Source organism: Cibotium barometz, chromosome 30 (genome assembly GCF_041138505.1).
Source record: "Cibotium barometz isolate CiBa-2024 chromosome 30, ASM4113850v1, whole genome shotgun sequence".
NCBI classification, from domain to species: Eukaryota; Viridiplantae; Streptophyta; class Polypodiopsida; order Cyatheales; family Cibotiaceae; genus Cibotium; species Cibotium barometz.
This window is the reverse complement of record NC_141075.1, coordinates 52,849,091-52,861,657: the sequence shown is the minus strand read 5'-3', so window position 1 is coordinate 52,861,657 and position 12,567 is coordinate 52,849,091.

The following is a 12,567-nucleotide window of genomic DNA, read 5'->3' as shown; positions in this document are numbered from 1 at the left end:
AGGAAAGTCTAGAACCCAAATTCAGAGACCAATTCCTTCATACCAATCTAATCAGGGTCCGTCTCGAACAAGATTGCTTAACTCCATTAACTAGGTCCGACCCATTGATTAGGGTCGTGATGACCAATCAAATGCTTGGCAACTTAGAGCAACAGATGCAGGCAATTCATAAAGATATAAACGCTGCCCAGGATCGACAGAAACAATATACAGATAAGAAGAGGATAGTCAGAGAATTCAAAGAAGCAGATATGGTCTTCATTGAGTACGGACCAAAAGAAGTTCTTTATCTCTTGGGGAGTATAAGTAGTTATCCCCCAGATATTGTGGACCAAAGAAAGTAGGTGACTTAGCCTACGAACTTCTTTTATCTCTTCATCTCAAAGTTCTTAATGCCTTCTATAGAAAAATGTGCCAAACCCAAATCATGGAAAGACGGTAAAACTTCAGTGGCAAGATACCATTGGCTTCTAGGTTACGCTAGCTCCTTCCTTTATATAAGTCGTAACTTTTACTTGTCACTCACAGTAATCTTACTTCCATCGATCTCCCTTCTTCTTAATCTCCTTCATGGCTTGGCAACAGGAATTAGTTTTATCCATGATGATTTCTCACCTTCAAGACGCAAGTGAGTCTGTGAAGAAAGATTTTATAGAACAGTATGAGCGCTCACTTTTTCCTCACTTGGGAACGTCTCTAGCTCAGACCAAATGGCGGACCTATCAAGACATAACTAGGGTAACACCTTGGGGTCAGCAGCACTTTCGTAACAATGTCCGCTTGGCCATGGTTATTGAAGCCTTGGGTTTGGGTTCCCGATACTACTGCATCATGAGATCAAGACATCTTGGGTTTTCTGAGCGGGTCTTCTTACTGGCGTGTTTTCTTCCTCATCAGAAGATATGCCTTTTCCCCATTTTTGGCTTGCCTCTCAGAGGTCCTTTTGTTAGATCACCTCATACCACTGAGATAGGTGCGGCAATAACCAACAGAATTATTCCTATAGATGAGTTACCTTATACGTGCGCAGCTTGTGATTGCTGCTTTTGTGATCATATGATGGACGTGCTTATGGAAGTGTAAAGAGTTCTTCTATTCTTACTGTATATGTTCCAAGAATGAATAAAGAGTTCTTCTATCCTTACTGTATATGTTCCAAGAATGAATAAAGTTTAAATCTTGTTCTTGTCTTGACCCTTACTCTCTTTGAGACTTTTTTTAATTGGTGATTAATCTTAATTAAAAATTTTCTCTCAGTCTCATACTTGTGCATCTTGCGAAATTACCCTAGTTTGCGAGATGAGGGCATCTCGTGTTTTTCAAGTGGGAGAGAATGTAAGATTCCTCCCCAGCCTCTCAAAATGTCCAGCATATTCCCCTGTAATCAATTCCCTCTTACGAAATATAAGAGATCTTGTCTCTGCCTGTTTTGGTATAGAGAGAGAAAATATTCTAGAGAGAGAATATTCAAATTTTGAATATTTTTAGATAGAAAAATATCTCATCTTATTAAAATGAATTCCCCTGAAATAGAAATTCAAAAAAGAACTTTCCAATGTGCAATTGGAATTAATTGGAAATGGGTATAAAGGACCTTAGCCTAAGGGTCTAGATTTTCAAATTTTTTTGGATAATGGTCCAATTAAGGTTCCTATGGGCCAATAGCATCAATCCATATGTAGGGAGGAGATAAATCCAATTTGTAAAAGAAGATACACAAAAATAAGTAAATGCTCACATAAGATAAAGAGTTGACTATGTACAAGGTTTATTAGTAAGAAACTATGAGTAATATAAAAAATATGAGATATTTTGGGTATCCAAAAATGAGTAAATGCTCACATAAGATGAAGAGTTAAAAATGTACAAGGTTTATTAGTAAAAAACTATGAGTAATATCAAAAATATGAGATATTTTGGGTATCCAAAAATGAGTAAATGCTCACATAAGATGAAGAGTTGAAAATGTACAAGGTTTATTAGTAAAAAACTATGAGTAATATCAAAAATATGAGATATTTTGAGTATAATGATCCCATTTTGACACATATGTAAGGAAGGGGAGTTCTTTAAAGGAGGTGCATATTTCACATAAGATGAAGAGTTGAAAATGTACAAGGTTTATTAGTAAAAAACTATGAGCAATATTAAAAATATGAGATATTTTGGGTATAATGATTCCATTTTGACACATATGTAAGGAAGGGGAATTCTTTAAAGGAGGTGCATATTTCACATGCTTGAATGAGTTTTAAACTCATAAAAATTGAGATATTTTATCTCTCCTCTCTCCTCATTCAAGTCTAGTTCCAAAAAGTTAGCTTAGATGACCTAAAAATGGTCAAATATTGACCAAACTGATTTTGAAAATTCTAGAATCAGTTTGTTTGGTTAGGAGCTCAATTTTTCCTATAAATAGAAGCCTCCCCGTTGTTGAAAAATATATAGTGTTTATGCATCGTTACTCTACTCCACCTAAGCCAAGAACTGTGAATTCATTAATAATTCACTAGTTTTTGGAGCTTCCCTCTTTCTTCAATCCCCATTAGTAGCTCCATCAACATACTTAACCAATTGATTGGTTGGGGGCCTCTACCATGAACAAAGAATCAAGCAAATTGTAAGGTAATTAGTGAATTTTGATCATTTTCTATAATTTCTCAATGTTTCTCGCTTCTCAACCCCTCTCAAGCTTGAGACGCTTAATTGGAATGGTTTTTAAATGCTATTAAAGTTAATTGATGAATGGTAGTGAAGAGTTACATAATTTGATGAATGCTATTGAAGTTAATTGATTAATAATAGTTAAGAATTACATAAATTTTTATTTATGCTTAATTCTAATGGTTTTTATGTAATTTCTCTCTCTCACTCAAGAAATGGTCATACTCATGACCCATTCTCAATCCAAATGAAGCTTTTCATTAAGCTTTTCCTTAATCTAAGATTAAGCTATGCTTGAGGCCAAATTAATGGCTTTTTTCTATACTTTTAGTTTATGTATATTGATGATTCAATCCATTATGGATTGATGATCCAATTAGAGACCATTCTAATTATTTCCTTAATGATAAGCTTTATCCCTTAGAAAAAATTGAGATTTATCAATCATAGTAGCGGAGCTATGGCAAATTTTTTATAAAAATTACACATAAAATAATTTTATTCAAATCATGAAAAGAGAACTTCCTACCATATTCTAGGAATTATCATCCTAGATAAATTGAAAGAATTTTATTGTAATCATGGAGAAATTGATTTTTATGTTATGCATAATTGATGATTATTTTATTATAAAAGTGTTACTTTTATCATATTTGGATTTCATGCGATAAATCCAATTTGTAAAAGAAGATACCCAAAAATGAGTAAATGCTCACATAAGATGAAGAGTTGAAAATGTACAAGGTTTATTAGTAAAAAACTATGAGCAATATTAAAAATATGAGATATTTTGGGTATCCAAAAATGAGTAAATGCTCACATAAGATGAAGAGTTGAAAATGTACAAGGTTTATTAGTAAAAAACTATGAGCAATATTAAAAATATGAGATATTTTGGGTATCCAAAAATGAGTAAATGCTCACACAAGATGAAGAGTTGAAAATGTACAAGGTTTATTAGTAAAAAACTATGAGCAATATTAAAAATATGAGATATTTTGGGTATAATGAATCCATTTTGACACATATGTAAGGAAGGGGAGTTCTTTAATAATGGAGGTGCATATTTCACATGCTTGAATGAGTTTTAAACTAAAAAATAATGTGATATTTTTATCTCTCCTCTCTCTCGATTCAAACCAAATCAAAATGGAACCAAACCGAATCAAAAAGTAACCAAACTAGGTCCAAATCTAGTCCAAATTCAACCAAACTGAATTTGGAAAATTCTAGAATTCAGTTAGCTTTGGTTAGAGCTTCCCTCTCCTATAAATAGAACATGAGTCCTTTGAAAAAAATAGAAGAATTTTACTATACTAGAGTTATGCTGAAATAATGCTAATTTCTACTATTCTCTAAAATTCTCTCCAAATTGAAGAAATTGGAGCTTCCCTCTTTCTTCAATCCCCATTGGTGGCTCCATCAACATACTTAACCAATTGATTGGTTGGGGGCCTCTACCGTGAACAAAGAATCAAGCAAATTGTAAGGTAAATGGTAAAATTTTGATCTTTTCTATAATTTCTCAATGCTTCTCTCTTCTCAACCCCTCTCAAGCTTGAGAAGCTTAATTGGAATGATTTTTGAATGCTATTGAAGTTAATTGATGAATGGTAGTGAAGAGTTACATAATTTGATGAATGCTATTGAAGTTAATTGATTAATGATAGTTAAGAATTACATAAATTTTCATTTATGCTTAATTCAAATGGTTTTTATGTAAATTCTCTCTCTCACTCAAGTAATGGTCTTTCCATTTATGCTTAATTCAAATGGTTTTTATGTAAATTCTCTCTCTCACTCAAGTAATGATCATACTCATGACCCATTCTCAATCCAAATGAAGCTTTTCATAAAGCTTTTCCTTAATCCAAGATTAATCTATGCTTGAGGCCAAGTTAATGGCTTTTTTCTATGCTTTTAGTTTATGTATATTGATGATTCAATCCATTGTGGATTAATGATCCAATTAGGGATCATTCTAATTATTTTCTTAATGATAAGCTTTATCTCTTAGAAAAATTGAGATTTATCAGTCATAGTAGCGGAGCTATGGCAAAATTTTTATAAAAATTACGCATAAAATAATTTCATTCAAAGCATAAAAAGAGGACTTCCTACCATATTCTAGGAATTATCATCCTAGATTAATTGAAAGATATTCATTGTAATCCTAGAGAAATTGATTTTTATATTATCATAATTAGATTTCATGCATAGAGGTATGCATAAAAGTTGATTATTTTATTATAAAAGTGTTACTTTTATCACAATTGAATTTCATGCATAGAAGTATGCATAAGAGTTGATTATTTTATTATAAAAGTATTACTTTTATCATATTTGGATTTCATGCATAGAGGTATGCATAAAAGTTGATTATTTTATTATAAAAGTGTTACTTTTATCACAATTGAATTTCATGCATAGAGGTATGCATAAAAGTTGATTATTTTATTATAAAAGTGTTACTTTTATCACAATTGAATTTCATGCATAGAGGTATGCATAAAAGTTGATTATTTTATTGTAAAAGTGTTACTTTTATCATATTGGATTTCATGCATAGAGGTATGCGTAAAAGATATTCTTTTTATACTAAAAGTGTGATTTTTCATCATAAATGGATTTTATGCATAACTTAGATGCATAAGAGAAATTCTTTTATTCTAAAAGTGTAATTCCTACCAAATTGAATTTATGCATAAGAAGACGCATAAAGATTGATTTTTAATTCAAAAGTGTCATTCTCATCTAAATTGAATTTATGCATAGGAAAATGCATAAAAGATTGAAATTTAATTCAAAAGTGTCATTTTTATTTAAAATGAATTTATGCATAGGAAGATGCATAAAAGATTGATTTTTACTTCGAAAGTATTAATCTCCTTAAATAGAATCTATGCATAAATAAATGTGTAAAGAAATCTTATATCAAATATAAGAATTCTCTTGTATTCTATAAATAGATATGAGATGTGATAGGATGTGATAAGAGGTGTATAAGATGTGATAAGAGGTGATAAGATGCTTATGAAATAAGTTAGGAGGTGATAAGATGAATTAAGATGTGATAAGATGTGTATGGGATGAGGTAAGAGGTGTATGTGATAGGATAAGATGTATATGGGTTGTGATAGGACGAGAATGGATGTGATGTAAAAGATTAGTTGTGAAGGCATATGGGGTTATATGAATGGGAATGTGGAATGTGGATGTGGATGTATATATGTATGTGGATGTAGATGTAGCTGTATTGATGTGAATGGGAATGTGGATGTGGATGTATGTATGTATGTGGATGTGGATGTATGAATGAGGACGTGATAGTGGATGTATGCATGTGGATGTGGATGTGATAGTGGATGTATGCATGTGGATGTGGATGTGGATGTATGAATGTGGATATGGGATGTGGATGTATAAATGAGGATGTGAAAATGGAGGTAAGCATGTAGATGTGGATGTATGGATGTGAATGTGGATGTGGATGTGGATGTATGGATGTGGATATGGATGTGAATATATGATATGTGATGTGAAGGAATCTGAAGTGAAGAGATGGAAAATGATGTGATTGGATGAGTACACATATAAATTGAATGTGGAATAAGTAATGTGGATTAATGAGGGATAATGTGAAAAAATGAGAGTTAATATGGAAATTGTATTTGTAAACTGTTTGTAAATGCTGTTTGTAAATGGTTGTTTTATGTCAAGAATGCTGGGGAAGCATTTTGACCGTCTTGTGATTAAGGTCGTGGAGACCTAACTAATAAAGTTGCAACTGCTGACAGAGAGTCAGTGGAGGACGTCTCGCGTAGCAAGGTCGGCCGAGGTCTTGACCAGCCTTGGTTCGATTAAAATGGTGAGCTTCCGGTACGGTGGATGAGGGACCAAGGAAGCGGCCTATGAGTGAAGCGCTAGGTCACCTGCGAAGGATCCTAGAGGGTGCTGACCATACGGTGCTCGGGGTCGCCTAGGATACCCACACGTGCGTCGAGGAAGATATTGGAACAGGGATCTCACAGTTGGTATCAGAGCATTTGGCAAATAAAGATCAACTGAGAAACCAAATATGTCAAAAATTTATCAAGAAGCACAAAAAGGTTGTAATTGTGTGATATAATTCATACAATTTGATATTCAAACTGAAATTCGTAATTTGGTAATTGGGTCTTCAGATGGTAGTACCGCAATTATATAGAACCCTGACTTGCTGTAAGTGGTGTGACTAGTTTTATGTTTGTATGAACTTCCGGCTAGGGGGCCTTGGAACTCTTTTCCTTGGTACCCGGGACAAAACCTAACCAAATTCCAAATTGGATCCCATCACTGCAGTGGTTGGGCGGTTGGCTAACCCATGGGATCGGATGGGGTTAGGCTGGACAGATGGATCCGTAAATCGAGATTTAAATTATATTATTATGATAGATGAAGTAAATCCCGGATAGTAATTGTTCTATGGATAGGAATCAACGGCTGTGCCTCTTGATGGGGAAAAAAGCGTTGATCCCAATGATCCAAGTGCAAGCTTCTTCCTTAATCTGACCAAGTACCGTTAGAGGTGCAGTCGGATCAGTTTGATCAGTAATGATCTTGACTACGTTAGAGTAAGGAGTTATCCTGGCGGAATCGCCCGTGCTTTTCGGGTAAAGGAAGTTTTTCCGGTTTCGGTTTTGGATAAACCGACGGATTAGTCTCTTGTCCGGATATCCGTGGGTGAGGCCCCAAGTGTGAGACCCCTGCCCCGCGCACGATGTGCTACTTTCGCTGCTAGTACCCCGAATCCGTTGCGCGGTGGAGATCGGGATTTCACAGTTGGTATCAGAGCCGATTTAAAACTAATACGGATAAGCAAATTCTTATCATAAATTGATAATAAAAATTCAGAAAAAGCATTTTTCATAATGTATTTTCATTCCGTAAGCCTCTTTAATGAAGAATTTTTAATCAAAGAATTTTTTTTATAGATGGAAGTTCCCTACTTATCTGGTATTCCCGACCTCACCCAGTCTCAAGATATGACTGCGTTCGCCTTCGAACATCTCATCTCTTCCGCTTCAACTCAAACAAGCCGAGCAAGACTCGCACACCATTTCGCGGATTTATATTTTCCTACCCCAGCAGAGAGAATACAGCATAAGTGGTTTGCAGGGCAATATGTCCACGCCCCTTGCGACCGCCGTACAATGTTGTGGCAGAATCTCTCATTGACTATGATCCTGTTAAAGCTGAAAATGGTGCGTGGTGTCATTCTATATCATTCGACGCCTCGAAATTTCAAACTTTCATGTCGAATTTATAGACTCCTTAGTCGATTTATCCCTAAAGAGAAAATAATAGCCCCCTTCGCAGTTAGAGAACTTATGTAACAGGGCATGACTATGGCCCAGTACGGTCCTCTTATATGTCTTCCGAGGAGATTTTGAATTTTGGAGCCGAGCTACTCTATGTACTTATTGCAACTTGTATATAAATATACAAATGTTTTTCCTGTTATTTAAGTGATTGTTTACGGACGATCGGATAAAGAAAAATCTGTTTATCAAACTTATGTCATAGATCTCCAATAAGATCAACTGAGGAGCCAATTATGTCAAAAATTTATCAAGACACACAAACAGATTGTAATTGTGTGATATAATCCATGCAATTTGTTATTCAAAATGAAATTCGTAAATTAGTAATTAGGACTTCAATTGGAAGTACCGCAATTATATAGAACCCTGACTTGCTTGAGACCTAGACATGATGGTATTTACCTTATAGTTTCGAGTATCATGACTATCTGTATATACCAAGGGTATAACTGTAGCTCTTTACCGGCAGTATATACGAGTAAATTTAAGACTTGAAATTATAAGCATTAATGCTATCCAGTTGATGAATTCAAATGTGGTTGATATGATTTTTAATTCTGTTTGGGAACTGATGAATTGATTGGGATTCTGATTGAAAAATGATGATCCCTGAAAATGGGTTGAAATGTAATAAACTGAGCGAATCCACAATATGATGATTGGGGCGAGTCCCTGTGATGATAAATGATGATAATGATTTCAGCAAATCACTATATAGATTAGTGGATTGTGCTATCAAATTGCTACTGTTAACACTTGACTCGTTAGATCAAGTTAAGAAATGACAAATTGAGAACTTACTTGTCTGAAATTTCCGTGGGGAAATGTTCATAAAGAAATTTTTCGGTCTAATGGACCATTATCATGTTAAAGATATGAATGATATGATTGAAAGAATTGTTATTTAATGATGAGTTCTATTTAAGGGATAATTATCCCGTATTCTATTGGGTTGACCAGAATATAAGGAACCCCAGAATAAATTGGATCTTAAGAAAAAGAGTTGTCCTCTACTTTGCGAGATAAGGACATCTCGCACTTTTTAAGTGGGGTAGAATGTAAGATTCTCCCCCAGCCTTCGAGGTATACAGGAGTAAGAATCTCCTTTTCTGATCTTATAATTATTCCCTCTCTAAATAAAAGAAAGATTCTGTTTAAAAAGGGATGACACTTTACCCAGAATACCTTCTCAGGAGCCCACCTGTTTTAAAGATTCAGAATGATGAGTTCAAAAGTGAGAACCGGTGTTTTGGATGCCAAGGTTTTGACCATCAGTTAAAAGATTGCCCGACTCCTACCATGAGAAGGGCACAGGGAAGTCTAGAACCCAAATTTAGAGACCAATTCCTTCATACCAATCTAATCAGGGTCCGTCTCGAACAAGATTGCTTAACTCGATTAACTAGGTTCGACCCATTGATTAGGGTCGTGATGACCAGTCAAATGCTTGGCAACTTAGAGCAACAGATGCAGGCAATTCATAAAGATATAAACGCTGCCCAGGATCGACAGAGACAATATACAGATAAGAAGAGGACAATCAGAGAATTCAAAGAAGCAGTTATAGTCTTCATTTGAATACGGACTAAAAGAATTTCTTTATCTCTAAGGGAGTATAAGTAGTTATCTCCCAGATATTGTGGACCAAAGAAAGTAGGTGACTTAGCCTACGAACTTCTTTTATCTCTTCATCTCAAAGTTCTTAATGCCTTCTATAGAAAAATGTGCCAAACCCAAATCATGGAAAGACGGTAAAACTTCAGTGGCAAGATACCATTGGCTTCTAGGTTACGCTAGCTCCTTCCTTTATATAAGTCGTAACTTTTACTTGTCGCTCACAGTAATCTTAGTTCCATCGATCTCCCTTCTTCTTAATCTCCTTCATGGCTTGGCAACAGGAATTAGTTTTATCCATGATGATTTCTCACCTTCAAGACGCAAGTGAGTCTGTGAAGAAAGATTTTATAGAACAGTATGAGCGCTCACTTTTTCCTCACTTGGGAACGTCTGTAGCTCAGACCAAATGGCGGACCTATCAAGACATAACTAGGGTAACACCCTAGGGTCAGCAACACTTTCGTAACAATGTCCGCTTGGCCATGGTTATTGAAGCCTTGGGTTTGGGTCCCCGATACTACTGCATCATGAGATCAAGACATCTTGGGTTTTCTGATCGGGTCTTCTTACTGGCGTGTTTTCTTCCTCATCAGAAGATATGCCTTTTCCCCGTTTTTGGCTTGCCTCTCAGAGGTCCTTTTGTTAGATCACCTCATACCACTGAGATAGGTGCGGCAATAACCAACAGAATTATTCCCATAGATGAGCTACCTTATACATGCGCAGCATGTGACTGCTGCTTTTGTGATCATATGATGGACGGGCTTATGGAAGTGTAAAGAGTTCTTCTATCCTTACTGTATATGTTCCAAGAATGAATAAAGAGTTCTTCTATCCTTACTGTATATGTTCCAAGAATGAATAAAGTTTAAATCTTGTTCTTGTCTTGACCCTTACTCTCTTTGAGACTTTTTTTAATTGGTGATTAATCTTAATTAAAAAATTTCTCTCAGTCTCATACTTGTGCATCTTGCGAAATTACCCCAGTTTGCGAGATGAGGGCATCTCGTGTTTTTCAAGTGGGAGAGAATGTAAAATTCCTCCCTAGCCTCTCAAAATGTCCAGCATCTTCCCCTGTAATCAATCCCTCTTCAGAAATATAAAAGACTTGTTTCTAACTGTTTTAACCTAGAGAGAGAAAATATTCTAGAGAGAGAATATTCAGATTTTTAATATTTTTGGATAGAAAATTATCTCATCTTATTAAAATAAGTTTCCCTGAAACAGAAATTCAAAAAAGAACTTTCCAATGTGCAATTGGAATTAATTGGAAATGGGTATAAAGGACCTTAGCCTAAGGGTCTAGATTTTCAGAAATTTTTTGATTATGGTCCAATTAAGGTTCCTATGGGCCAATAGCATCAATCCATATGTAGGGAGGAGATAAATCCAATTTGTAAAAGAGGATACCCAAAAATGAGTAAATGCTCACATAAGATGAAGAGTTGAAAATGTACAAGGTTTATTAGTAAAAAACTATGAGTAATATCAAAAATATGAGATATTTTGAGTATCATGATCCCATTTTGACACATATGTAAGGAAGGGGAGTTCTTTAAAGGAGGTGCATATTTCACATAAGATGAAGAGTTGAAAATGTACAAGGTTTATTAGTAAAAAACTATGAGCAATATTAAAATATGAGATATTTTGGGTATAATGATTCCATTTTGACACATATGTAAGGAAGGGGAATTCTTTAAAGGAGGTGCATATTTCACATGCTTGAATGAGTTTTAAACTCATAAAAATTGAGATATTTCATCTCTCCTCTCTCCTCATTCAAGTCTAGTTCCAAAAAGTTAGCTTAGCTGACCTAAAAATGGTCAAATATTGACAAAACTGATTTTGAAAATTCTAGAATCAGTTTGTTTGGTTAGGAGCTCAATTTTTCCTATAAATAGAAGCCTCCCCCTTGTTGAAAAATATATAGTGTTTATGCATCGTTACTCTACTCCACCTAAGCCAAGAACTGTGAATTCATTAATAATTCACTAGTTTTTGGAGCTTCCCTCTTTCTTCAATCCCCATTAGTGGCTCCATCAACATACTTAACCAATTGATTGGTTGGGGGCCTCTACCGTGAACAAAGAATCAAGCAAATTGTAAGGTAATTAGTGAATTTTGATCATTTTCTATAATTTCTCAATGTTTCTCTCTTCTCAACCCCTCTCAAGCTTGAGAAGCTTAATTGGAATGGTTTTTAAATGCTATTGAAGTTAATTGATGAATGGTAGTGAAGAGTTACATAATTTGATGAATGCTATTGAAGTTAATTGATTAATAATAGTTAAGAATTACATAAATTTTCATTTATGCTTAATTCTAATGGTTTTTATGTAATTTCTCTCTCTCACTCAAGAAATGGTCATACTCATGACCCATTCTCAATCCAAATGAAGCTTTTCATTAAGCTTTTTCTTAATCCAAGATTAAGCTATGCTTGAGGCCAAATTAATGGCTTTTTTCTATACTTTTAGTTTATGTATATTGATGATTCAATCCATTATGGATTGATGATCCAATTAGAGACCATTCTAATTATTTCCTTAATGATAAGCTTTATCCCTTAGAAAAATTTGGTGTTATTTTTATCATATCTAGATTTCATGCATAGAGGTATGCATAAAAGTTGATTATTTTATTATAAAAGTATTACTTTTATCATAATTGGATTTCATGCATAGAGGTATGCATAAAAGTTGATTATTTTATTATAAAAGTGTTACTTTTATCACAATTGAATTTCATGCATAGAAGTATGCATAAGAGTTGATTATTTTATTATAAAAGTGTGACTTTTATCATATTTGGTATGCATAAAAGATGATTATTTTATTATAAAAGTGTTACTTTTAGCATATTTGAATTTCATGCATAGATGTTTGCATAAAAGATGATTATTTTATTATAAAAGTGTTAC